Genomic DNA, 26,216 nt, shown 5'->3' with positions numbered 1-26,216 from the left:
GAAGTGGTGACATGGAGAAGAGACAAAGAAACAAAAATAACATAACAACAAATTTTTTTAAGAAAAAAGAAACGTTAAAAAAATGACAATTTTCTGGATTTAATATCAAAGCTTTAGATTTAAGAAAGAGACTCTAGAAGGCAGTGAACACGACCAATTCATTGCTCAGATCAAGAACCTCAGATACAGAGTGATGAAGTGTTTAGTGTTAATAGGTAGGACTTGAACTCAGATGCTACATCTTTCCTCTATGTCACACTATCTTTGATTTGTTCATGTTCTGGGGCAAGTTGCCGGGTCTAACGTATTTATACCTAATTCCCAGCTACGTGGATTCATCCATGTTTGATAGCTGATGTTTTTGATTCTTCAATATCATTTTAATTAAGTTATTCCTCTTCATTTTTCAAAAATAAGGAAACTGAGGCTCAAAATACTTTATAGTAAGCACTTAATACCCCATCCATCCATCCTTTATAAGTAAAATAACGCCTCTTGTCACCTGATTATTGTCAGAGATGGTCTTTGAACTGAGGTATACCTAACCCCAAGGCGATAGTTTGTGGAAATGGAGGGGGAGATAGCCTTCAGGTAGCTCTGTGTGCGTGTGTGTGTGTGTGTGTGTGTGTACATCTTTTTCCCACAGTTATATATGTGTGTGTATGTTCACAAAATGGGATTCTTCACAAACTCAACATTCATCACATTGCTTTTTATTTCTTCACAAATTCAAGTATTTATCGCATTTCTTCTTATTTCTTCACAAACACAAGCATTTATCACATTTCTTATTTCTTCACAAACACAAGCATTTATCGCATTTCTTCTTATTTCTTCACAAACACAAGCATTTATCGCATTTCTTCTTATTTCTTCACAAACTCAAGCATTTATCGTATTTCTTCTTATTTCTTCACAAACACAAGCATTCAACGCATTTCTTCTTATTTCTTCACAAACACAAGCATTCATCGCATTTCTTTTTATTTCTTCACAAACACAAGCATTTATCGCATTTCTTCTTATTTATTTCTTCACAAACTCAAGCATTTATCGCATTTCTTCTTATTTCTTCACAAACACAAGCGTTTATCGCATTTCTTCTTATTTATTTCTTCACAAACTCAAGTATTTATCGCATTTCTTCTTATTTCTTCACAAACTCAAGCATTTATTGTATTTCTTCTTATTTCTTCACAAACACAAGCATTTATCGCATTTCTTCTTATTTCTTCACAAACTCAAGCATTTATTGTATTTCTTCTTATTTCTTCACAAACACAAGCATTTATCGCATTTCTTATTTCTTCACAAACACAAGCATTTATTGTATTTCTTCTTATTTCTTCACAAACACAAGCATTTATCGCATTTCTTCTTATTTCTTCACAAACTCAAGCATTTATCGTATTTCTTCTTATTTCTTCACAAACACAAGCATTTATCGCATTTCTTCTTATTTCTTCACAAACACAAGCATTCATCGCATTTCTTCTTATTTCTTCACAAACACAAGCATTTATCGCATTTCTTCTTATTTCTTCACAAACTCAAGCATTTATCGCATTTCTTCTTATTTCTTCACAAACACAAGCGTTTATCGCATTTCTTCTTATTTATTTCTTCACAAACTCAAGTATTTATCGCATTTCTTCTTATTTCTTCACAAACTCAAGCATTTATTGTATTTCTTCTTATTTCTTCACAAACACAAGCATTTATCGCATTTCTTCTTATTTCTTCACAAACACAAGCATTCATCGCATTTCTTCTTATTTCTTCACAAACACAAGCATTTATCGTATTTCTTATTTCTTCACAAACACAAGCATTCATCGCATTTCTTCTTATTTCTTCACAAACACAAGCATTTAACGCATTTCTTTTTATTTCTTCACAAACTCAAGCATTTATCGCACTGCTTTGTATCACGTGACATTTGTTTATATTACTAGGCTATACAGTTCTTGAAGGCAGGAAATATTTTTTAATTTAACTTTGCATCCTCCAGCCTTTAGCGTAGAACCGCCCACTGCGAGGGACGAACTGATGTTTTTAAAGTGCAATCAGACTACCGAGTAGCTCCAAGACGTCCTACAGCTACCCACAAGGCCCCCGGCTAGGGAGGGGAGAGATTATGTCATCGTCAGCTCCTCCCATTGGTTAGGGGAGGTCCTGGAGCGCGGGGCGATGACGAAGGCCGCGGGAGGGGAGGAGAGCGAAGGGAGGAGAAAAGGAAGCGCACAATATGGCGGCGGCGGCGGCGGTGGTGGCTGGGCCTGGGGAGGGGAGAGCCGGAGGCGGCGCCGCTCGTTCTCCCTAAGGTCTGCCGTAAGGGCTGCAGGGACCGAGCCGGGACGTTCGGGCGGCCGGCCGGCGGCGATACTTTTCAAGCCTCGGCGGCGGCGGCGACGGCGGCGGCGGCGCTCGGGTGAGTGGCTATCGGGCTCTGGGGCCTCCACTCTCCTGAGGAGAGCGACCCGGGCTGGGGAGGGGGAGGGGAGGGCGGAGGGCCTCGGGTGAGGGGCACGAGCTGAGGGGCGGGGTGAGCCGAGCTGGTTCCTACGGCGAGGACGGAGGAGCGGGCTTCAGGCCTTTCCTGGCCTCTGTGCTTCGCGGGGGAGGTTTGAGGGGCTCGAGAGGGCATAGGGGCCGGGGGGGAGGGGAAGGGAGGCGGGGCGCGGGTGAAGGGAAAGGGTGCCACAGCGAAGGGGTTTGCGGTGAAAGATGGGGGCGAGGGAGGGAGGAGACATTGCTGGGGGTCAAGTGTCGGGTGGAGGGGTCTGGCTCGGGGGAGAGGTGGGAGGGAAGGGGGGCTGGGCTGAGAGGAACCGGAATTGAGGCTAGGTGGGCCCCGGACTCTTGTAATGAGGCACCAAGTTCTCACTATAGGATTTGTGATCATCTGCCCCATTGTTTATTTCCTCACATCATAACCTATCTCTCCATGTCTGCTCGTCTCGTGACTTAGAATAGTTTTCCCCCAAAAGAGATAAGAAGAATTTAGAATCTGTTGTGGATCAGATTCCATTTCATGTGGGACTGATTCTTAAACTTCCTGATGTTTTCACACACTTGTTTGGGGGATACTTCCTAAAAAATCGCCCATTTTAAAAGTTAAGAAGTCTCAGGATTTTGAGAATTTATTTTGGAAACAGCAAAGATAATTCGGGGAACTCTTGGGGCTTGTTCAACCAGGACTAGAAATCAATGTTAAATTTTGTTATTCGGTCGCTCGTTTCTAAACTTTGCTTCTTGCTTCTCCCCTTCCCACTTCTTTCTCTTCCTTGGTGGTATTTCTTTTCATTATTGTCGCTTCAGATTTGGTCATAAAAGAAAAGTCATATGTGTCTGTAAGTTTGCTAAAAGTGATGTTAGAGACTTCAGTAGTCACTATCTTTTGGGTTATGTAAATTGAAATTGTTACAAACCAACCCAATTAATCGGAAATGTCTATTATATGTCATTTTAAAGCTCAAGAATATGAAGTGTCCCACGGAATTTAAAAGGTGTCTGTTAACTCATTAAGCTATACTCATTTCCTTAAAAAAATGTCATGAAGTAGCATTTTATAATTAAAAGCTATTTTTGTAAGTACTTGAGCCTTTGCTCATAAAAAGAGGGATGTTTTCAAAGTTATTACTTGCTGATTTTACCTCTTATAGGGTATCTTAGTTTTAGCCTTTAAAAGCTTAAAACTTTAGATTGACAAATATGATATAAATCCATGGGATTTGCACATGTACTGGGTCTTTTTGACAAATGGAGGTGGGGCAGAGAGATTTAAACACGACAAAAGGATTCAAGTGCTTCTTGAATTTCTGCAAGTTTAGTCCGAAATTTCTTAGCTCAGCATGATCTTTTTATTTGCCAGAATTATTTTTCTGATTTTTAACCCTTGTTTTGAAGGAGAACATGGCAACATACAGTTTTGGATTTGGGGATAGACTATCTTGAAAAGAATAATATAAATTGTCTTCAACGTGTCCTTCGATTGGTAGTTGCCAGTATTCTTGTGTGTATGTGCGGTTTTTTTTTGTTGTTAGTTTTATCCTTCTGATTTTTGAGGCAAAGTGTTAATGAAGATCTTTGGAGATTTTCATTCATTGGTTAGATAGCCTAATGGTATATATTTTCATCTGTCTATCTGCTCACTGGACCTGCTTGTAGATGGAGCATTAGAAATTTTGTTTTCGTGATTGCTTTTAGTAGTTACTTACTTTGATGCTCGAATTACTTGAGAAATCATTTTGAATATGAACTTTTTGTTTCCTAAATGGTACAGAAAGTGTTTTATACTCCATTCTAAATTGTACTTTGATGTGATGGGATAATTTGGATATGAGTATGAAAATGGGGGATTTCAAATCATAAAAGCTTTTTGAGAGTGGTAGAAATTTCATTTTAAGCTTTTGTACATATAATGAATAGTCTGGAAAATAGTTGATTAGTATAGATGAAGATCTCCAAATTGTTTCTATCCCATCCCTAATAAAAATATTTACGCATACACTCATATCATGTGTTTTTACTTTTTTTTTTTTAACAAACTATATATACAGTATTGTACTAATACATATATACGTTTTATTATACTATTGTACTAATCGTTATGTACATTTTAAAGTTAATACAAAGATAGATTCAAACAGGATGAACTAAAAAAATGAAATAATATTTGGGACCAAACATATTACCGTGAATAGTCAGATTAAATTTGTCCACTGATTATGTGGAGTGAGGAAGAGTAAAAAATTGATTATGACACTGAAGATGATGATAGCCTGTATTGGAAAGGTGTCAGTGCTCTTGACAGAAATAGGGAAGTTGGAAAGAGAGGGGAAAGATAATGTAAAAGGATTTTTCTTGCAAATTGAAACCCATCCATATCCCTGCTCATCTGTGTAATTAATTTTTTCCAAAGAAAATAAAAAGAGGGGAGATGGGACTCTAATTACTCATGTATCAAGAGCCAGTTAGCTAGCCTCCAGAAGGATGCTGGTCACAACTAGGAGGTCTGAGGAACAGCAGTTGGGCATAGGATTGGAAGGAATTTCCCTAATGGCATCAGGATAGTAGTACTATCTTCTTCACTGAGACAGTTGAGTATAGTTTGAAAAAGATTGAAAAGTTGTGGTATTTATCTACCTAACCACTGCCTCTGAATTAAAGCCACAATCTCATAGGGGATCTGAATTCCCACTTTAGACCACTGGTCTAAAAACAGCATTTCCCCAATTAAATTTGACATAGAAAATGTTAGGACTTGACATATTGATGGAATCCCTAAGTATGAATCAAGAGTTTATACTTAGTACTTGACAGCATTTTAGGAGAAATGAAACCTTATTTTCATATTTGAAAAGTGCTTTGTGTAATTCATATTTGATACATGCAGGATTGTAGAGTTAATATTTTAGAAGGAAAAGTATTGCTATATTGACATTTTTTATTTTCAAAGAGCTCTCAGTAGTATGTGGAACACCAGAGCTCTGCATGACACAGCTTTAAATATACTGGAAAATAAATTTTCCAAAAATAACATGCTTCTAAAGCGATTATTGAAAAACCATTTTAGGGATTAGGACTAGATCTGTGATTTCATTGGTATTATAGGGAATTTCAGAGAAGGAAATTTTTATGCATGCAGTTCTATAAGTAGTCTTAATGATATGCGATACTAATAGCTAGCATTTATTTAATACTAAAGTTTATAAAGTGATAGTTTTATCCTCACCACAACCTTATGAGGTAAATGCTATTCTTCCCATTTTTATAAGGTGAAAAAACAGGCTGAAAAAGGTTAAATGACTCTGCTTAGGTGTAGAAAGCAGGAACTCTGGGGAAGTATACTTGAAACAAGGTGTTAACTCGGTGGAATTGATGAGATAATGGTTCTCTAGTTTACATATACTTAGTATGGTGATGTAATGGTTCTCCAGTTCACACATATTTGGTATACTGTAATGATGTAATTATAATAGGGTATTTAAACTGGGGACAAAGTCAGACTGGGGTGAGAGAGACTGGTTGAAACTGGCGGACTGTCAGAATGGTGGATGAGACTTGGTGAGACTATGACCGACACAGACTGTGTAGGAGACAATAAAGATTTTGGACTTTATTCTTGTCATTCTCATGTCTATCCTGCTGAGACCAAAGCCCTTCAGAAGGAAGTCTAGAAAGCTAGCCCAGACATTATAGCTAGGGTTTTAGGAAGTTTGCATAGAGCAGAGGTGTCTCTGCTTACTGTACCAGATTAAAATGTAATTGGGAAAAGCTTAACAAAATAAAAATGCAGTACAACTAAGATAATATTAAATTTGTGATTTTCTAAGTAAGTATAGTCTACAAGGATCTGGAACTCTATGAATTTGGCTTCAGTGGAGCTCTGAGAAATTTTCACTTGCCCAGAGTCACATAGCCCATAAATGTCAAAAGGTAGAACTTGAATCCACATCCCTGGCTCTGAGGTTAGCTCTCTGTTCCTTAAACATTAACAGATTAAAAAGTAGTTTTAAGACTCTCAATTGCAGCTCTTTGTCTGATAGCAATGGGTTTTTTTTTTTTTTTAATTGAAATGATAGTTTAATCTGAGAGTTAAGAAGTCAGAATTTGAATCACTCCCATAATGGCTTGTTTTAAAAGAAAACAAATTGTGTCACAGGCTATTCAGCATTTAAAGCTATTTGACTGGATGAATGATTTCAAAAGTTTTCATAGTGGCTAGAATTTTTTCCATCTATATTGCAGAATCAAATTTAGGGCAGGTGGTGACTAAATGTTGGTTGCAAATATTTAAAAAAAATCCTAATTAAGTTATGTTTCAAGAAAACTAGAATTGTTATTTGTAGCTTTGCTAAACATTTCATAATGTTTAGCATTCCAATGGGAAAAACAACACATGAAAGTTTCAGCTCTGAGCCCCATGGAAAGGCCCTTATGGGGCAGTATCAAGAGTAAGTTAAATGCCTTTTCTTTAATATCAATTCCTTTGAACATAGAACAGGTGATATAGACCATAAAGCATCTTCAAAAAGCCATAAGACCCTAGTGTAAGGGTAGTGCCCAATGGTAATGCCTTACATTTGTATAGAGCTTTATAGTTTGCAGAGCATTATTACCTTATTGTCTTTGACCATGATAAGATAGACAAAGGCATGATCCCAATTTTATGTAGTTGAGGAAAATAAGAGAAAATACGTAATTTGTATAACAGCAGTGAATACATTAGGTGATAGTATTTCTCTACCATCATTTTTTCTATTTTGTCACTCATAGTACTCATAGCTGCTTTTTATTACATGATAGTCTTCCTCAATTCAAATCATTTATTAAATACCTACCATGTACTAGGAACTTGTCCCTGGGTTCTTGGTACTATGGCTCCAATGACAAAAATAACAACTTTATGCCCTAAGAGGATTTAAATTCTACGGGAAAGATTCATTGTTTACAAAGAAACAAATATAAAGCATATGTAAAATACATAGAGGAAATTTTGAGGAGGGGTAGTCAAGGAAAGCCTCTTCTATGCAATCATGTCAGAGTTGAGTCCTAGAGGAAGCATATGAGAAACCAGAGGTAAGGAAGTGGGATGTGGGTGGGGGAAGAGGGAGAGAATGAGAATATGAATGAATAAGTAAATTAGTCGTTTGGCTGGATTGAGGAGCATGTAAAGGGGTTTAATATAAAAAAGGCTATAAAAGTATACTGCATCTAGCATCTAAAGAGCTAGTGTCTTTAAATAGGAGTCTGTATTTTGTCTTTGATTTGATAGAGAATTAATAGAATTTCTTTAGCATGAGTGTTGTGACATGATCAGACTTGTACTGTAGAAAAAATATTGTGGTAACAATGAAGGATAGACTAATTGGGAGGCTTTCACAATACTTGGACAAGATTATGGTGACTGAGGGCCTGAACTTGGGTGGTGACTGTATGAATGCCAAGAAGGAGATAATAGGTAGAAGAGGTGTTGAAGTAATAAAATGGATAAAGCATATGCCTAGGAAAAGGAGAGGAATGAGTTTCTGATCTGGGATGTGTACTTGGATTACCTGAAAAATGATGGTACCCTTGTTGCTGAATTTGACAATCCTGTAGAAATGTCTAATAGTCATTTTGTTACTGCGGTAGTGGAGCTCAGAGATTTGTGACATTTAGATTTTGGGGTTATGTGCATATATGAGATAATTGAATAAACTAAAGCTAATGCTCACTGTGGGAAGATAAGAGGATTTGGGAAAGACTCATTGAAGGCCCCCACACTTAAGAAAATTGTAGGCTGGAGATGCTGTTGTCTGGGAGGGAGTTGTTAACAGTCAACATATAGTGAGGGTTAAGTAAAAGTATTATTGAAAAAGAATCTTTGGAGTTAGCATTTAAGAGATCATTGAATTGCTGGATGAGGTTGGGGAGCATATTCAGAAATAACTCATTTTTTTCAAAAGCATTTATAAAAATTTAAAAGAGGTCTTCAGTATTTTTGAATTGTGTTTCAGTTATATCTAATTCTCTGACTCCATTTGGGGTTTTCTTGACAAAGATATTGGAGTGGTTTGCCATTTCCTTCTCCAGCTCTTTTTACAAATGAGGAACTGAAGCAAGCAGGGTTAAGTAACTTGCCTATGATTACATAGCTAGTAAATATTTGAGGCCAGATTTGAACTCAGAAAGATTTCTTTCTGTCAAAAAGAGTCTTTCTGTCTCCAGGCCTGGGACTCTATCCTAGCTGCCCACTAGGATAAAACAATTCAGATATTAAGGTTGAAAAGTGAGTAGGAGGTAAGAAAGTTGAAGTGACTGTTAGATTAAAAACCTTGAACTTGGCTGTGAAATAAGTCAATCAATGAATATTTCTCAAGAGAATCCAGTATGACTGGTATTCTGCTAAATACTGTGGATACCAGGTTAGAAGAAGAAAAACACTTCCTATCCTCAAAAAGCTTACAATATGATGGGTGAAGATGCACAAAAGAAATCTGTAAAGTGAGAAAGAGGGAATGGTACCTGGGACATAGTGAAGTCAGAAAACTCCCAAAGCGGTGTAGCTAGGTAAGAAATGGGATGTCTGTGCTGAGTGATATTTAAATGTGGTTTTAGAGTTTATGGTTTTTGCCTCTCTCAGAGGGGTAGAAGACAGTGAAAAATCAATAAACATTTTTTACTCATGCTATGTGCCAGGCATCGAGGTTACAGACAATCCCTTTAGCTTATAATCTAATGAGGAAGACAACAAGCAAGCAAACTTATACAAAGCAAGGTATGTACACAATAAATATAAAATAATTAATGGAAGTAAGGCATTTAAAATGGTCTGGGGAAGGCTTCCAATAAAAGATGGGCTTCTAGTTAGGATTTGAAAGAAGCCAAGAAAGTCAGGAATCAAAGCAGAGGAAGGAAGAGTTTTCTAGGGATTGGAGGTGGTGGGGTGGGGGGAATAGGAGCAGTGAGATGGAACCCAGAGATGGATTAGGTGCAGATAGATCAGTGTCACTAATTCTAAGAGTAAGTGGTGGGGAACAAGGTATAAGACTGGAAATATAGGAAGGATTTAGGTTATGAGGGCTTTGAATGGTAGAGCATTTTTTGTGTTCTGTAGGTAGTAGGGAGCCACTGGAGTTTGAGTGATGTGATTTGCTTTTTAGGAAAATCAGTGTAATGAATGAATGGAAGATGGGTTGGACTGTGGAGATCAATCAGGCTAATATACAGGCATGAAGTTATGAAGGTTTACACCAGAATGGTGACAATGTTAGAGAAGAGAGGGTATAAAGATAACTTCTATGAAGGGAAGGAGAGGAGAGAGAAGGGAAGGGAGAGAGGGAAAGAGCATGAATCAATGAATGAATGAATCAAGCAAGCAGATACATAGTAAGCACTTAATATGTATTAATTATACAAGATAAAAATAGAAAAATACCAAAGTCCCTGCTCTCAAAGAGCTCACATTTCAGTGGGAAAAAAACACATATGGAAAGTTTCAGTTCTGAGTTACATGGAAAGGCCCTTATGGGGCAGTATCAAAGTAAATGTAGATGACTTCTTTAATATCACTTCCTCTGATAAACATCACATCAGTTTTCAGATACTGAACCAAAGACTTTGGAGGGAAGAACTTACTTTTCTGACTAGCTGTGTCTTATAGCACCTGAAGGAGCAGTTGGCAGACTGCTCTCCATAGAAGTTGCTACTTGGGATGATGTCTGAGGGCATTGGGTAAGAAGCGTTGCTATTGCTAGGGCTCTTGGCTTTTGGGTCCTGGTGTGTTTTCATTGAGATCTTAGAAGTGGTGGTTTGACTTGTCTGGCACGTGCTGCTTGCTTCCTGAGTTCCCTTAGGGTGCTCCCTCAGCTAGACTGGCAGTTGGTTGGTAGTTGGTGGGAATGGTGGCTCCTTCTCCATAGGAGTTACTTTTCCAGATAATGGCTCTAAAAGACTGGACTGGAAACAGGAATGGTGTTGTGGTGTTTGCTGATGCCTAATTTCTTGTTAATCTGCGGTAGTGGAAGAAGGTGAACCCCTCTTTAAAATGATTTTTTTCACTCACTGATGGCTGAGATCATAGTTGGTATCTTACCTGAAATCTAAGTGCTGTACATAATTGCAGCAAAATGAAAGCAGAATAGCTTGACAAGGCAAATTTTCATCCAAATTCTGTTCACAATGAAGCATTGCTAGCCAATGCCAAAAATCTTTTTAAAATAGTTATTGATGCCTTCTGTCTTTGTACTGGTCATTTTAACCTTTCTCTTCCTCCAGATTAAACCCTCCCTTATCTTAAATAAGCAAAAATGTAGGTCCTGTCCACCTTTGCATTAAAATTCAGAAAAAAAAAATGGAATCATTGTTAGCTCTTAAGAGCAAAACATCATTTTTCTTCCAAATTATAACTAGCATGAACTTAGCTTACCAAATTTTTGGTGAATTCAACTATGTTAGCAAAATTTCAGTCCCAGTTCTACAACTAGCTTTCCCATGGCTTTTATTTCCTCATTTAGCAAGAGTTTAAATTAGGTAGATTTCCTTCAAACTCTAAAATTCCATGATTCTGTATCAAAAGTCTGTTAGAATACTATTAAAGTTTTTACTTTTTTGTTAACTTTAATGGCAAGCACTAAATTAAAAAAAATTTTAAGACCCCAATGGCTTGCAATTGGAGAATAATGACTTAGTAGTCTTGCTTCTAATTCTACTCCATTTTACCTCATTTCTTTTTGAGGTAAATCTTCCCACATATTAGCCCATTAGGCTAGGACTATGGCTGATATGGAATAGGGCCCCCACTCTTTTTGTGGGAAGGTTTGGAATCACTGAGAGGGGAGACAATTATTTTCAATGTTCCACTGGAGGCCCTTTTCTTAATGATAGAAATTCCCCAGCAAATCTTTGGAAAGGTCATGACAACTACATGGATTTGGATCTCTGTGGGGTTCCATCAAAATGTTAACAGATCATTTGCTTGGTTGGAAAAAAAAGAGTATATGAATGAAAAATACTTCCTCTAGGGAATGACAAGTACTAAAATGGCATGTGTTTCCCCAAGAGAAAAATGACCTCGAAATAAGTTTTCAAATAAAAATTAAATTATCTACCGTATGAAAACATGTTTTGCTTCACTAAAAACTTTGCTTCAAAATTTGTTTATCAAGAGATAATCTCCAAGTTTCCATCCAGCTTTGAATCTATGCAATGATATAGCAATTTACATTCAAAGTGAGTGTTGCTTTTTCCGTACATTGTTATGTATCCTTATGTTGTAATCACATTTGGATTCAGATATTCTCCAAGTATGGGGTTGGGGAGGAAGGCCAGCAGATAAAAGGAACGACTAGTTAAACTACAGTTTGCATTTTCCATTCATGGACTATGAAGTCCATCTCATTACTTTATGGTGAGCCCATGTATTCCTCAATTATCACTGAAAGCTTTTGTATCTTTAGTAATTATGAGATTATCAAATAAAAAAGCTTAGGTCAGAGTCCTATTATCCCAGGTGCTACTATAAAACAGTATAAATACAATCTCTTTAAGAAGCAAGTTTATGCCAAGGATTATGAGATTACAGATTTAGAGCTCACTTATTTTATAGATCCTCTAGGTATAAAGATTTTAAACCTGGGATCTATGAAAATTTTCATATACCTTGATAATTATGTTTCAGCAATGATTTATCCTTTGCATTTTTTATCTTATAAACATTATTTTGAGAAAGGATTCTTTCTAGACCTTTCCAGACTTCCAGAGGGATCTATGGCACAAAAAAAGTTAGAATCCCTACCCTCTGGTCCAACCCCCTTATTTTACAAATAAGGAAACCAGGGGAGAGTGATTAAATATAACCCAAGTCCTCTGACTAAATCCAAAGTTGTTGACACTTCATTAAGCTGCCTTCCAATGAAGAAACAGGCTCACAGAGTTAGTTTGCCCAAGATCATACATGACTAGTAATTGGCAAAGATGGGATTCCAACATGTTTTCCTTTCTCCCAATTGAGCATTCTATTTAGTATGGCTTGGAATTTCTCTTATTTAAAGGCATAAAGTGAATCTATGTTCAATGCACAGAAAGGTAAATTTAACTTTATTATGGACATTTAGGAGCATGTGCTACAACAGCAATGTTATTACAGCAAGTATAAGGATACACAATAAACATAAGGACCACAACCTGAAACTCCACACTGTAAAAAAAAAAAAAAATTGTTTAATAGTGACAGAAGCTATAGATGTCCAGAGAACTAGATAGTAAAGGAATAAAATTCAACTCTTCTATTATGATATCAGTGATTTCTCATCCTATACTTGGTCCTTGATTAAAAAACAAACTGAAAAAAATTTTTAAGGACATTAAAAATCATTTTTACTAAATTTAAAAATTGTTAACATTTTAGGCTGAGTCATTATAAAATGAATCCAGGAATGTCATCACAACTAGTCGCCAGTAACACATACCATTTTATTTTTATTTTAGAAAATATTAAATCCTGCCGAGACACTTGGCTTTGTGGCCCTGCATAAGTCACTTAGCCTATCTCAGCCTCTATAAAAGGAGGGTGATAATCTGCAAAATGGGAATATTAATAGCATCTATCTCATAATCTGTCACCTAAAATTAATATCAAACTGAACTAGCAAACTTGTTTTTCATACACTTTGTTTCTGTACCTTTGCACTCCTGATAAAACCCCATTTGCCTAGAATGCTGTCTTTTTTCATCTGATTCAGACTGCCAAAATTCCTTCAAGACAGCTAACATGAAAGTGTTCTGAGGGAAACCTTTATCAGTCTACTTTGTTGCTAAGAACATTTCCTTCCAATCTGAATCTTTTTATGTATGGAAATTTAATGTATGGGCTCTTTCCCAGTATTGAAGGAAATACTAGATTGTTCAATTACAAGATTAATGGAAAATAAAGATCTCATTTTTTTTCTCTCCACTCAAGTTCATGCAACCCCGGTATATGAAGTTTCTCTTCCATTTTGCATGTCTTTTAATTAACATGTTGTCTCTCTGGAATGTGAGCTTCTTTGGGGTTGGGGCTGTTTTTTTCCCTTTATGTACCTAACACTATTCCTGAGTGTTTAATAAATGTTAGTTGACTGATTTATCTTCACCTACAGCTTACTGTCTTTTCCTAACTATTCCCAATATAGTACCCTTTATCTGCTCAAAAATCTGAAGTCAACTTTTGTTCTTCACATCCTTTACCTTTCACTATCTCCCCTAGACAATCCAATCCATCACCAAGTTCTGCTTGATGAGAAATGCAAAAGAGGCTATCCCCTAGTTTAGACTCTGCCTTGCTGCTCGACTGTATACATGGCCAATTAGGGATTCCGCCCATTTGCTTCTATCCATAGTCTATATAAAGTAGTAAGGTTTATTTTTTTTTTTACAGATCTCTCTGATCATATAATTTTTCTTCTATGACGACTCCAGTTGCTTCACATTATATTTAAACCATATATATCAGTTTTAAAGCAAATGCTTGGTATTGGTTTGGTACTTCTAATTCTTTTTTCATTTGTCACACGGCTTATCTCGTATTCTTCATTCAAATTTGGCACCCTCTTTTTAACATTGTAATTGGGTCAAATGACAATGGACCTGTTTGTGGGGTGTTCCATTTTGAAGTAAAGAACATGAATTATAACAACATTTCTTTCATTTCTTATTAGGAAGAATGGTTTCTTCAGAAGCAGATTTTATATCCCTTTCCCCACCTGAATATTATAATATTTTAAAATTTAGTTTATTAGAAATATAATAAACTAGTTTCTCTATTTTCCACTCACATTGAAAAAGGCAAAATAAAACGTATATATGTAGCATGCATATGTGTATAGGTGTGTGTTAGGGATTTAGAACTAAAACTTCCAGAACAGAACAGAAAACGGAAGCTTTTTTGAAAAGTAATCATTTGTTACATGGTATCAGCAGGTTAAGGAGGCAAAAATACATTGGAAAGTGAAGGTTATGTAAAAAGAAAATACTTTTTAAAAGAAATAAAAATAAAATGTCACATAAAACTCGGGAAAATCTTTGCATCATATGTGATAAAAATCTGCTTTCCAAAAAATTTTTAAGTCTTTATGTAAGATATATAGGGGGTTGATACTAACAGATAAGAATCAATAACTATTCCTCCATAAAGAATATGAAGTTTCTCCAATAGAAATGGAAACTCAACTACCACAAGAATAAATGAAAGTAGCTCCACAAATTTCACCTGACACACACTAAACTGGCAAAAAACCAACAACAAAACAGCGAAAGATTGATAATAGTGTTGCAGGCTCTACAGGAAGATATACATACAAATTCTCTATTGGTGGAACAGTGATTAATGTTCAGTAATTAAATTCAGTAATTTAAAATGTTTATATCTTTTGTTTCAGAGATCCTATTACTGTGCATTTTGGGGGAAGTGTGTGTCAAATGACAGAAATATTCCAAAATATTCATACCAACACAATAACAAAGCTAGAGACAGTACAGGTCTATTCACTTGGGAACAAATAGCTGTACAAAATGGAGTGTTTGGATGTGATGGAATACTGATTATTGAACTGAACTGCTTATTATGTCAAACAATGAATCTTATACCTAAAGAAATCAAAGGACCAAAGTAAAAATATTTATAGGTGTTCCTTAAAGAAGTGGAAATTAAGAGAATGACAATTAATTGGGTGGCAATATGAAAACTGAGATAATGTACAGTAATGACAGTTTCAGAGAAATCTGGGGAAATTTGTATAAATTGATGCAGAGTAAAAAGAATTAGAAATATATAAATAAATAAATTTAAACAATTTGAAGGCTAACCACCATCAATCAGTTCAGAAGACCAGTACTTAAATGAAGTGATACAAAGTAAAGAAAGTAGAACTGAGAAACAATGACAGAAGAATTCAGATTAAAAACCTTGATTCTAGAGATTAGATGAGAGAGGAGGAGATTGAATAGGGAGAAAGGTAAAGGGGTAGAATGTTACATAAAATCTATTAGAAATGGTTGGTTGTGCCACTTTGCTTCTTAAATGAGAGTTCTAGGTGGTACACTATAATGTGACAGCATGCAGACATTAATGTATGAACACAATATATGCACATTGTCTTGGCTTTTTAAGCCGCTTAAAATTTAAAACTATTTTAAACCAAGTTAAAAACAATTCAGTCAGTCTTTATACCAATAGACAATTATTTTCAAAATGCGGGGATCTCCACTTTTGTTAAATATTTTATTTTTTCCCCTAATGACATGTAGAAACAATTTTTACCAGTTTTTAAAACTTTAAAAAAAGTTCCAAATTCTCTTCTTCCCCTTCTCCTTTAGATGGTAAACAGTTGATATAGGTTATACATGTACAATTATATAAAACATTTCTATATTGGACATGTTGTAAAAGAAGACAGACCAAAAAAACAAAAAGTAAAAACCAGACCCCCAAACCAAAATCCAAGAAAAATAAAGCAAGTTTAAAAGTTTTCAAAAGTTTAAAATCTGCATTCAGATTGCTAGTTCTTTCTCTGGAGGTGAATAACATTTTTCATCATGAGTCCTTGGGAATTGTCTTGGATCATTGCTTGACTGAGAATGGCAAAATCATTTCACAATTTGACATTTTACAGTGTTATTGTATACAATGTTCTTCTATTTCTGCATATATTTTGCATTAGTTCATGTCTTTCCAGGTTTTCCTGAAATCAACTTTTTTTTTTTCAAGTAACACTGCTTCACAATCATACCACAACTTTTTCCCAATTTTCCCAACTATTTCCCAATTGATGGTTATTCCTCAATTTCTAATCTTTACTATCACAAAAAAAGAGCTTCCCTCTTATTTTGATGTCTTTTGAGATTCAGCTTACTAGTAGTATTGCTGGGTCAAAGAGTATACATTCACAGATTTATTCTTCTTTGGCCATAATTCCAAATGGCTCTCCAGAATGGTTGGTTTAGTTCACAATTCTATACACAGTACATAAATGTTCCACATCCCTTCTGGCATTTATCATTGATCTCTACTCTTTGTGATTATGAAAGATCTTAACATTTGGCTGATTTAGATATGACTTATGTACTGTCTTTAGATTTCTTGGTATTTTGTCTTGATTTTTTTCTTTTTTTTTTGTAAAATGATTTGAGGAAATAAAAGTAATGTGCTGAATTTCCCATTAGCTGTAGATTAATTGGACTTAGTTTGAAGAAAAAGGGTTAAAGGCAAAGAAAAAAGCAGGATCTCTTTGAGGGAAACATTGTGGGATTATGAGACTCGTCACAACCAGGTTACTAAATTGATTGATTAGTGAGAATACCTGACAGGATATATCGATAGTATGTATCCTCAGCATTATGAAGTAGGAGCCTTGTTTAAGAAGAAATTCTGCTCTTCGGGGAAAGAAATGAGAAATATAGCAGATAGGGATCAAGTACTTTTTTGTTGCTTTTCCATTTTTCTTAGATAAATTCCCATATTAGAATGCTGGTGATAGTTATGGTAGCCTTAAGACATTAGAAGTAAAATCATTTTGGAAAAGCAGAAAAGGTAAGGGCAGCTAGGTGGCACAGTGGAAGTCAGGACATGAGTTCAAATGTGGTGTCAGTAGCTGTGTCACCTTGGGCAAGCCACTTAACTCCAATTGCCTCTTCAGCAAAAAAAAGAAAGAAAAAGGAAGGAAGGAAGAAGAAAAGGTAAAAACTAATTTTAGATGGGCCAGTTTAGGAGGAATTTGGGGGGAGTCAATGTAGGTCAGGGTATTTGGATTGATAATTATATGAAAGTGGTAGTTTGACTAATGTCAGCTTTTTTCTAATACTAATACAGTTCTAAAAATCTAATCAAGAAGACTATGCAGAATCATCAAGATAGAATTTTGTGTTATTTTAATTAATGACCTAGTTCAAGAAATAGTTAAAATGGAAATGTTTACTGTTTAAATGAAACTAATGGCAGTGTGAAGAGCCAGTCTCCACCTGTATTCAAATTATACTTTTATGAATATTAGCTGTGTAACTTCACTTAATCTCTTTGTGTCCGATAGAGCTTTCTAAATTATAAGAACTGCACGGTAATGTTACAAAAAGGGAAAAATTGCACCTGTGTTTTTCAACTTCTAAATTTTTGAATTTTGCAGTCAGAATGATTTCTCTCTAAATTTTATCTGGGGAATGACTATCAGCTTATTTATCTATTAGGTTTTTTGAAAATTGATCTTAGATTGTAATAAGATTAATTTATAAGAATAAGGAGGTGATGGTCCTTCCATGCTTTGCCCTAGTCAGACCATATCTGGAGTATAATATTCAGTTCTATGGTCCACGGTTTAATGAGGACATTGATAAATTGGAGAGCATTCACAGAAGCAGGGTAAAGAGGACTAGTAAAGTCACCTTTTTATTGAGTATTGAGAAGGGAAGATTTAGGAGCACATGGTTGTTTTCAAACATTTGAAAACTTGTGAAGAGGGATTTTTTTTTTTCCTATAATTTTCTGGGTAATGTAATTTTATTAAGATCATCAGGTTATGATCATTTAGCCCTCTTAGACCAAAGACCCCTAGTGGTAGTGGGGTCACAGTTTATATATCCTGTTTGAAGAGAACGTGTTCCTGAAGGGTGACAATCAACTTGGATTCTTTAACACAAAGACATGGGTGGGCTATATTAAAATGAAAGTCATCTTGGTCAAAGAAAAATATTTTTATAATCCCTCACTTGAGCTTTATCCGTTTCTGCCTGGATAAATAGGGAGAAGTTGCCAAAAGGCCAATTGAAGATTGATATCGAGAAAAAATTAGAACTATCTAAAACTATCCAAAAGTTGAATGGTGCCTCAGAATGTGAGTTCTTAAGTAGAGTTTGGATGACTACTTTCTTTTTTTTAAAATGAATTGGACTAGATGAGTGCCACCATTTTTCTACCTCTAGAATTCTTTGTTCTTTGTTAGGATTAGAACACTGCAGTTTTTTGGTGTTTGATTTTATTTCTCCTCCATATGTTCCTCTCATATTTTTTAAGTTGGGGAACATTAACCTAATGGTTCTAATGATAGTTAGGAAATAGTCTTTGTCTACTACTGACTTGGGAGTCGTATAATATAGAATCACATCCCAATTCTAAATGTGTAGTTAATCCCACTGTGTATGGTAAACTTTATGACCTTGATCAAGTCACTTACCTATCCCTTAATTTCTTTTGTAAATTAAAGGCATAGATTCTTTCCAGCTTTAAATCTATGATCCCATGATTTTATAAGTATTTTAAAAGTATGTTTATGTACATAGCAGGTTTAAAAAAAAAAAACTTTTGAATATCCCAGAATCTGCTGAAAAGCTTCAAGGACCTTTCAGAGCGCAGAAAAATTCTTTTGAAATGATTCCTTTATCTTTCGATATTTAAAAATAAAATCCATTTACTTCATTACTTAAAAGAATCTGATTTTGTTGGTGAAAATACCATTTCCACCGGAATACATTGCAACTCCTGGTTTGTTTTTTTTTTTTTTTGTTTTGAGTTGTTGTGTCTAAAAATTTTATTACTTTTCAGTATTAAGGCTGGTCCTCATATGACAGATACTTAGGTTTTTATTGGACCAGTTCCTAAATAGTCTTTCCAGGATGATAGGACTTTACCATAGTTTTGCCTTATTGACAGCCTTTGGGACTTAGGCTCAATTCTGTGACACAATGAGATATCAGAGATGGCTTTAAAGAAAGAGTTAAGAAAGAGTAAGCCCAGGTTTTGCATGGTAAACTGATAGTGTATTATAATGAATATAATTTTATATGACAGCTTATCATATTTCCTTCTTTATATGATTATAGATGGTTAGTATATTGTAGTATACAGGCATATAACTTAGTTTATTAAGTCTAGTATTTGTGATAAGTTTTGTATATTTCCTTCTTTGCAGTAATGCTGTACTGATAGAGCCACTGGACTTGGAGTCAGTAATATCCAAGTTCATATTTAGCCTTCAAACACTTACTAGATGTGTGATGCTGGACTTAATCTCTTCTTGTCAGTTTTCTCATCTGTAAAATGGGGATAATAATAGTTAGCAACTACTGTTGGGAAGCTCATGAGATAATAATTGTAAAGTGTTTAGCACAGTGCCTGTCTTTTTTAAAGACACCATCTGGCTAAAAAAAAAAAAGCTCTGTTTGGATTTTGGGAGGGAGCTGACAACTTCTCTTGTAATGCCAAAAGAAACTGGGCAAGACAGATTAGAGACCAATTCAATAGTTTATTAAATGGAGAGAAATACTGGGACCAATGGATCCCAGGGCTAGACGAGACTATCATCTCAAAGAGTCTAGCCTCAGTATCGGGACAGCAAGCCTTTTATGGAATTCAAGAACAATGACAGAATGGAAGGATCTAGGTGGGGATAACTCCATAGATGGAGATTACTGATATTCTAATGACATGAAGGAATGTCTATAACACTTTTATCTCAACCATTAAGAGAGGATGGTCATAACCTTAAGGCAGAATTAAGAAATAGGACAAATGGAGGAACTGGTCACCCCATTAAAAGTGTACTTTGGCATTACACTCTAAGGGATAGTCTAAAATTTCCAGATAGCCCCTGGTCTGTGTTAAAATGTTGGCCGTGCAGTCATGTCCCTATGTTTTATGTGCTGTTTGTCACTTGTTTGTGACTTTGTTTGGTTCAGAGCTCTGCTAAATTAAGAAATTTGGGAATTAGCTAAAATTTATTTGGGATTTTAAACTTTTAAAAAAAACTGGCACTTTCAGGTAGTTTAAATTTAGCCATGGGTTGAATGGAGCTACCCTAGATAAGGCCTCTTAGGGTAGCTAAAAGGAGTTTATGGTAATTGCTTTGAACTCTGGCAGGAGAAACCATCTGATTAGAAATTAAATGAAATATTGTTTTCTAGAAGTATTGGATAATTTTGTAAACTAAGCTCTGTTGGGTTTATGTATTAAGTGTTATGAAATTTGATTTAAAAAAAGTTTTTAAGAAAGTGATTTTAAAGACAAGGGACAAGAAAGGTTGATTTGCAAAAGCAATTAATAGTGGAGCATCTAATTAATAATGGAGCATCTAATATTGTATGTATTGTATTGAAAAAGGACAGAAGGAGATTTACTCCCCATAGCACATTGCAGCAGCATCACGATTTTGTCCCTCTAATTCTTTAGGTTCTAACTTTGTTCTCACAAAAATGCTTGTCGTTTTTTAATAAGAATATAGATCTAGTTTTATGTAGTACCATATTACTAAAACAGTATTTTCATTATCAGATTCCATTTAAGATTTCTATTTAGAACATTCTTTCATGTGTAGCAGCAAATGCTTATCATTGTTTGTTGCTAATAATAAATGTTTACCCTTAGTCAGAATCAGGAACTTGTAGTATACTTCCACATCGCAGGATACATGAAGAAAATTGTGTCACAAGTTTTTTTCCTCTCAGCTTCACTTTATTACTCAAATAATTTTACATTGTTATTGCTTATATACATAGACTCAGTATGTGCTTAAAAAGATGTCACATTGTATTCTACTTTCATCAATCATTTCATATTAAGATCATTGTGGTTAGCTGTGGATATCACATTTTGTTCTTGAAAATTGTAAAACATTCTACAGGCTTTTGCAGTAACCTGTCTTTTTTTTTTTTTTTTTTTTAAATAAACTGTTGAGCTCCAGTACTTGTGAGTACTAGAGCAGCATGGTACCGAGCAAAGAACATAGTCTTAAGCTTCTGGGAACCTGATTTTGAGTCCCCACTGTTCATAAAATTGTGGCACCTTTGTATCCATCTACAAATTTTAGTGTCTCTTTTTTTACCTGTGATCTCATCTGACTTTAGGAGGAGATATAGCCCTGAATGGGACTTGATTGGATGAAGTATTTCTCAGTATTGTCCCTGTTTCTAGAACTTTGGACCTTGGGAGATCATTTGTTTCTGTAGGAATGAACTTTGAACCTGGAGATGGAGGAAGTTACTTGACCTGTGGGAGGCAGCCAGCATTAGTCATCATTGGTCAAGGATGGTTACATCCTGTTGGTCTTTCCAGTGAGAAGCTTCAAGTCTTTTAAATCCTGGACAAGCCATAAGCAATTCAGGTTCCAGGAGCACCTGGCTAAGTTGGAATGGCTCCCAAGTGTGTGTCTGAGCCTCTCCCTGCATTGATTAAAGAAATGCTTTCTCTTTGTACCCGATTTGTCTCTGATTAGTTAATTGGATTGGGAAGGGGGTCTTCCACCCGACCCATCCCACACAACCCCTTGTACAATTGGATCTAACATAGAAATTGGTTTGACACCAGGCACCTAAAATTTCTATCTACATGGGACAGCACTTAAGACAGTGTTTAGAACTATTTGATTTTCTGAAAATACATTTTCCTTAATAAATCTACTGAAGTCAAAATTCCTGTGGCCCCTTTATATAAGGGTCTCATCATGTGGGATTCATTTTGGTGGGGAGGATTGAGGAGTAAGTGCCCAGGGTCACAAAAGGTACTAACTGTCAGAGGCAGGATTTAAACTCAGGTCCTCCTGATTCCAAGTCCAGTGCCCTTTTCACCACCTACCTGTTTCAAGATTCACTATTGAAAAAATTTAGTTATAGAATATTATTCTATAAGAAACGATCAGCAGGATGATTTCAGAGAGGCTTGGAGAAACTTACATGAACTGATGCTAAGTGAAATGAACAGAACCAGGACAGGGCAACAAGATTATAATGGACGTGGCTCTCTTCAACAATGAGATGATTCAGTGCAGTTCCATTGATCTTGTTGATGAGAGCCGTCTACACCCAGAGAGAGGACTGTGGAAACCAAGTGTGGATCACAACATAGCATTTTCATTTTTTTTTTGTTGTTTGTTTGAATTTTATTTTCTAATTTTTTTTTTCCTTTTTGATCTGATTTTTCTTGTGCAGCAAAATAATATGTATCCCTATATTGGATTTACATAAATTTTTACTATGTTTAACATATGTTGGATTACTTGCCATCTAAAGGAGAGGGTGTGTGGGGAAGAGGGGGAATAATTGGAATACAAGATTTTACAAGGGTCATTGTTGAAAAATTATCCTTTTATATGTTGTGAAAATAAAAGCTTCCAAAAAAATTAAAAATTTAAACAAAACAAAAAAACTTTTCCAAAAGCCCTTCATCTCCTTTGTGCTCATCATAATACTATTTTTCCTGGAGGATTCTTTTCTTTCCCTGGAGGAGGAAGGGTTGGTTCCTTGTTTTCTAGTATTGCCTTCTTAGAGCACTGTGATTTCATCTTCATAAAGACTCCTCTTCCCTTTTGAATTTTATGCTTTTTGCTTGAACTGTTCTTTTAATGCTTTTTCTGCATGTGAATCTATGTATTTATACACATATATACATGGAGTATACTCTTGTTCCTTTCTTGAAAATAACCAATTGAATTGGACAGTTGAATTATTTAAAACAATCTGTCAGATGCATCATGATATGAAGAGAGCACTAAATTTGAGGTCAGAGGACCCAGGTTTGAGGCTTTGTCAGTTATTCCAGTGCTTAGTACAGTTCCTGGTATGTAGTAGGTGCTTAATGTTTATTAACTGAATATTTGTTGACTCTATAATTTTGAACAAGCTACTTTACCTCTTGGGGTTTATTTCCCTCATCTTTAAAATGAAGAGTTTACATTAAATAACCTGAGGTTTCTGCTAACTCTAAATCTGATTTATTTCAAGCAGCTTAGCATTTGGCATAATTTAGTTCATCTCCATTTCATTAGATAGGTTCATCTTTTCTATTGAAGTGTTAAGGATTCTTATTTTCTCCCTTTTCTCCTTCCTCTTTCTTTTTTATTGTTTCTTTGGCCTCTACTCTGAAGGAATTTAATTTTTTTTAGGACTTTTACACCCAATAGGCACTCCACAAAGCATTGATGTTTTGCTTCTGAGTTGAAAGAAATAGCAGTACATAGTGAGCAGAAAAAATCCTTGCACAAGTGATATTTGAAATGCTACTAGTCTGAAAGTGTATTCTTGACCTTATAAAATAGGGAAAACATTGTAAGCCACATATGCTTGATAATGCAGCATCTAGTTTTAAGGTAGTTTATTTTGGCAAGGGTAGCCATACACAATGAAGGATTCTGAAACCGGTCATTGTACAAACATTTAATAACTTCTTACTGTGTTATATGAACTTTGCTGAGCAAAAAAATATTCATTTTTCTCAAAGGATTTACAATACCATGAGTAGGACAACATACAAACAAGCTATATTGTGTGACAAATTGGAGATAATCCCATTCATCATTTTGAAACTTTCACTTTTGATTTTTCTTTATGGTTCTTTCAGTAGGTTTTCAGTAGGTTGTTTGCATCTTCATTGTAGCTCTTCTTACATTAGCTGTCTTTCAAGTCCCAACTAAAATGCCACTTAGAGTATTTTGTAGCTACTTTTATTTTGTAACTTTAGAAGGTATTAACTTTAAAAAGTGTAAAAAGTGCTGTTCTGAATATGTTAGTCTGGAATGTCTTTTCTTTGATAGGAACTGTTGGCAAGGCCTTTGCTTGAATGGTTTCATGTTATTTTTCAGAGTGATCGACCAATTCATAATTTTACCAACAGTGTGTTTATTTGTATCCCTTTCCAGTGTTTTGACTTTCTGTATTCTGTTCTAACTTTTATCATCTTTACTAGTTTGCACAGGAGGTGAAACTTCAGAATTTAAAGTTGCATTTTTCTTACTAGATTTGTAACTTTTTAAAAAATAGAATTTTAGATTTTTCTTCTTCTTCTTCTTTTTTTTTTTTTTTTTTTTTAGAAATTGTGTTAGTATTCATTCTATCACCATTCTATCTTTTAGGTAATGCCTTAGTCTTAAATAAAAAAATTTATGCAATTATGTTTTATCAGTGTTGGATTTGACAGTATCAGAGATGATTTCATATTCTTTTTTTTTAATTAAAAATAATACAATTTTTTTATTCCCGAGAAGCAGGGGTTTTCATTTTGAAGTTTCTGGGAATGACTGGAAGTCAGTTCTGTAGAATAAGGATTTTTATTTTTTCCTACTCTTTTAACTGTTTTAATATTCTTATCTCATGGAATTATTGGCTTCTACTGTTTGGTCAGTTTTTATTTTCAGGAATTTTGTTACTGGGTAAGGGTGTATACTTTTTGTTCCTAGCTGTTGTTAAACCTCTCCAAATTTTCTTCCATACCCCTCATTTTTTTTTTCATTCTTTCTTTTTTTTTTTTTTAAAGCTTTTTTATTTACAAAACATGCACAGGTAATTTTTCAGCATTGACATTTGCAAAGCCTTCTGTTCCAAATTATCCCCTCCTCCCCACCCTCTTCCCTAGATAGCAAGTAGTCCAATACATGTTAAATATGTTAAATCCAATATACTCATACATATTTATAGTTATCTTGCTGCACAAGAAAAAACGGATCAAGAAGGGGAAAAAACTGGGAAAGAAAACAAATAGAAGCAAACAACAGCAGAAAGAGTGAGAATGCATAGCTTTTTTTTTTTCTTCTATCTAGAGCTTTTAATTTCATGGGTAAAAAAACTTTTAAAACTTAAAACTGGCTCATCTTGGGATTTCTGGTTGAATTTTTTCACACTGGTTTGGTTTTCTTTGAGACTTCATTTGTAGATGCATTCTTATGCAGTTTTTCTTATTTTCTGGGTTTATTTTGGGTCTCCTTGTTACTATCATAGCCTTTTATGATGGGATTATTATCATTATTATTATTGTTCATTCTTCAACTTACTTTCTGATTTTGGATTTTATACTAGGACTAGACTGTGGACATTTCTGGAGAGAATGTCTGTGCTGGTTCAGTTCCTTTTGCAGGGCTATTGAGTATTGTTACTCCAAGCTCTCAGGGACAGCTCAGGTAGGGACCTGTAAACATTTAATGTTCCTAAAGTGGTTTCATCCGCAGCAAAATCTGATCATTGCCTTGGTCTGAGCTGTACTAAGTTTCTAACTTGAGTTTAGGTCTGAGCAACAGTAGATTACTGCTGGACTCAGTATACTATTGGTCAGCTGAAAAGCTCTGCTTGTTTAAAGTGACAGAACAAGTGTAGACTTCCTTTTGGCATGTGATTTGGCGTGCTTCATATTGGGCTGGTTTTTCTTGCCTTCCCAGTGCTTAGCACAGCGTCTTCCACATAGTAAGCTTAATATATGCATGTTAATTGATGTTTCCTTCCTCTCCTGAGTTTATTCTGTATAAACATTTTTTTAATCTTCACCAGCCTATAAGAATCCTTATTAGATCCTGCTATCCTTAAACTAACGTTCATAAATAAAATTCTGGGAAAAAGTTGTCTACTGTCAGTGCTTCTTCAACCACTTCTGATTACTTGTTACTCTTTTTGAAGTTTGGTTTTTGAAGTCATCTGATCTCATCACTCAATTGAAATTAACTTCCAAAGTTGACAGTAATTCTTAGTGAACAAATTTAATGTTTCTCTCGGTTCTCATTTTTTACAAAAGGGGAAAAATAATTTAAATTTTAGATGTGTTTCAAATGACCACTGGGTAGTTGTTGGACTGAAGCTTAGGGAATAGACCAGGGGCTGCACAGATGCATCTGTGAGTCATTGACAGAGATGATAAAACTTTGGAGTTGATGGAAGTTAAACTATAGGAAGAGAATAAAAATGTGTGGGATAGAACCTTGGGGAACACCTAACTTAGAGGGGATTGTGGAACA

At 35.2% G+C, this 26,216-nt stretch overlaps 1 protein-coding gene across 2 annotated transcripts in view; it reads left to right on the top strand.

The window, feature by feature from the left end:
* UBAP1 (ubiquitin associated protein 1) overlaps positions 1–26,216 on the top strand; it is a 102,644-nt gene that overhangs the window by 51,960 nt on the left and 24,468 nt on the right. The window lies entirely within an intron of this gene.

The sequence above is a fragment of the Sarcophilus harrisii genome, chromosome 1 (assembly GCF_902635505.1).
Source record: "Sarcophilus harrisii chromosome 1, mSarHar1.11, whole genome shotgun sequence".
NCBI lineage: Eukaryota > Metazoa > Chordata > Mammalia > Dasyuromorphia > Dasyuridae > Sarcophilus > Sarcophilus harrisii.
The sequence above is the reverse complement of the archived record's forward strand: the minus strand, read 5'-3'. Positions and strand labels throughout refer to the sequence as shown.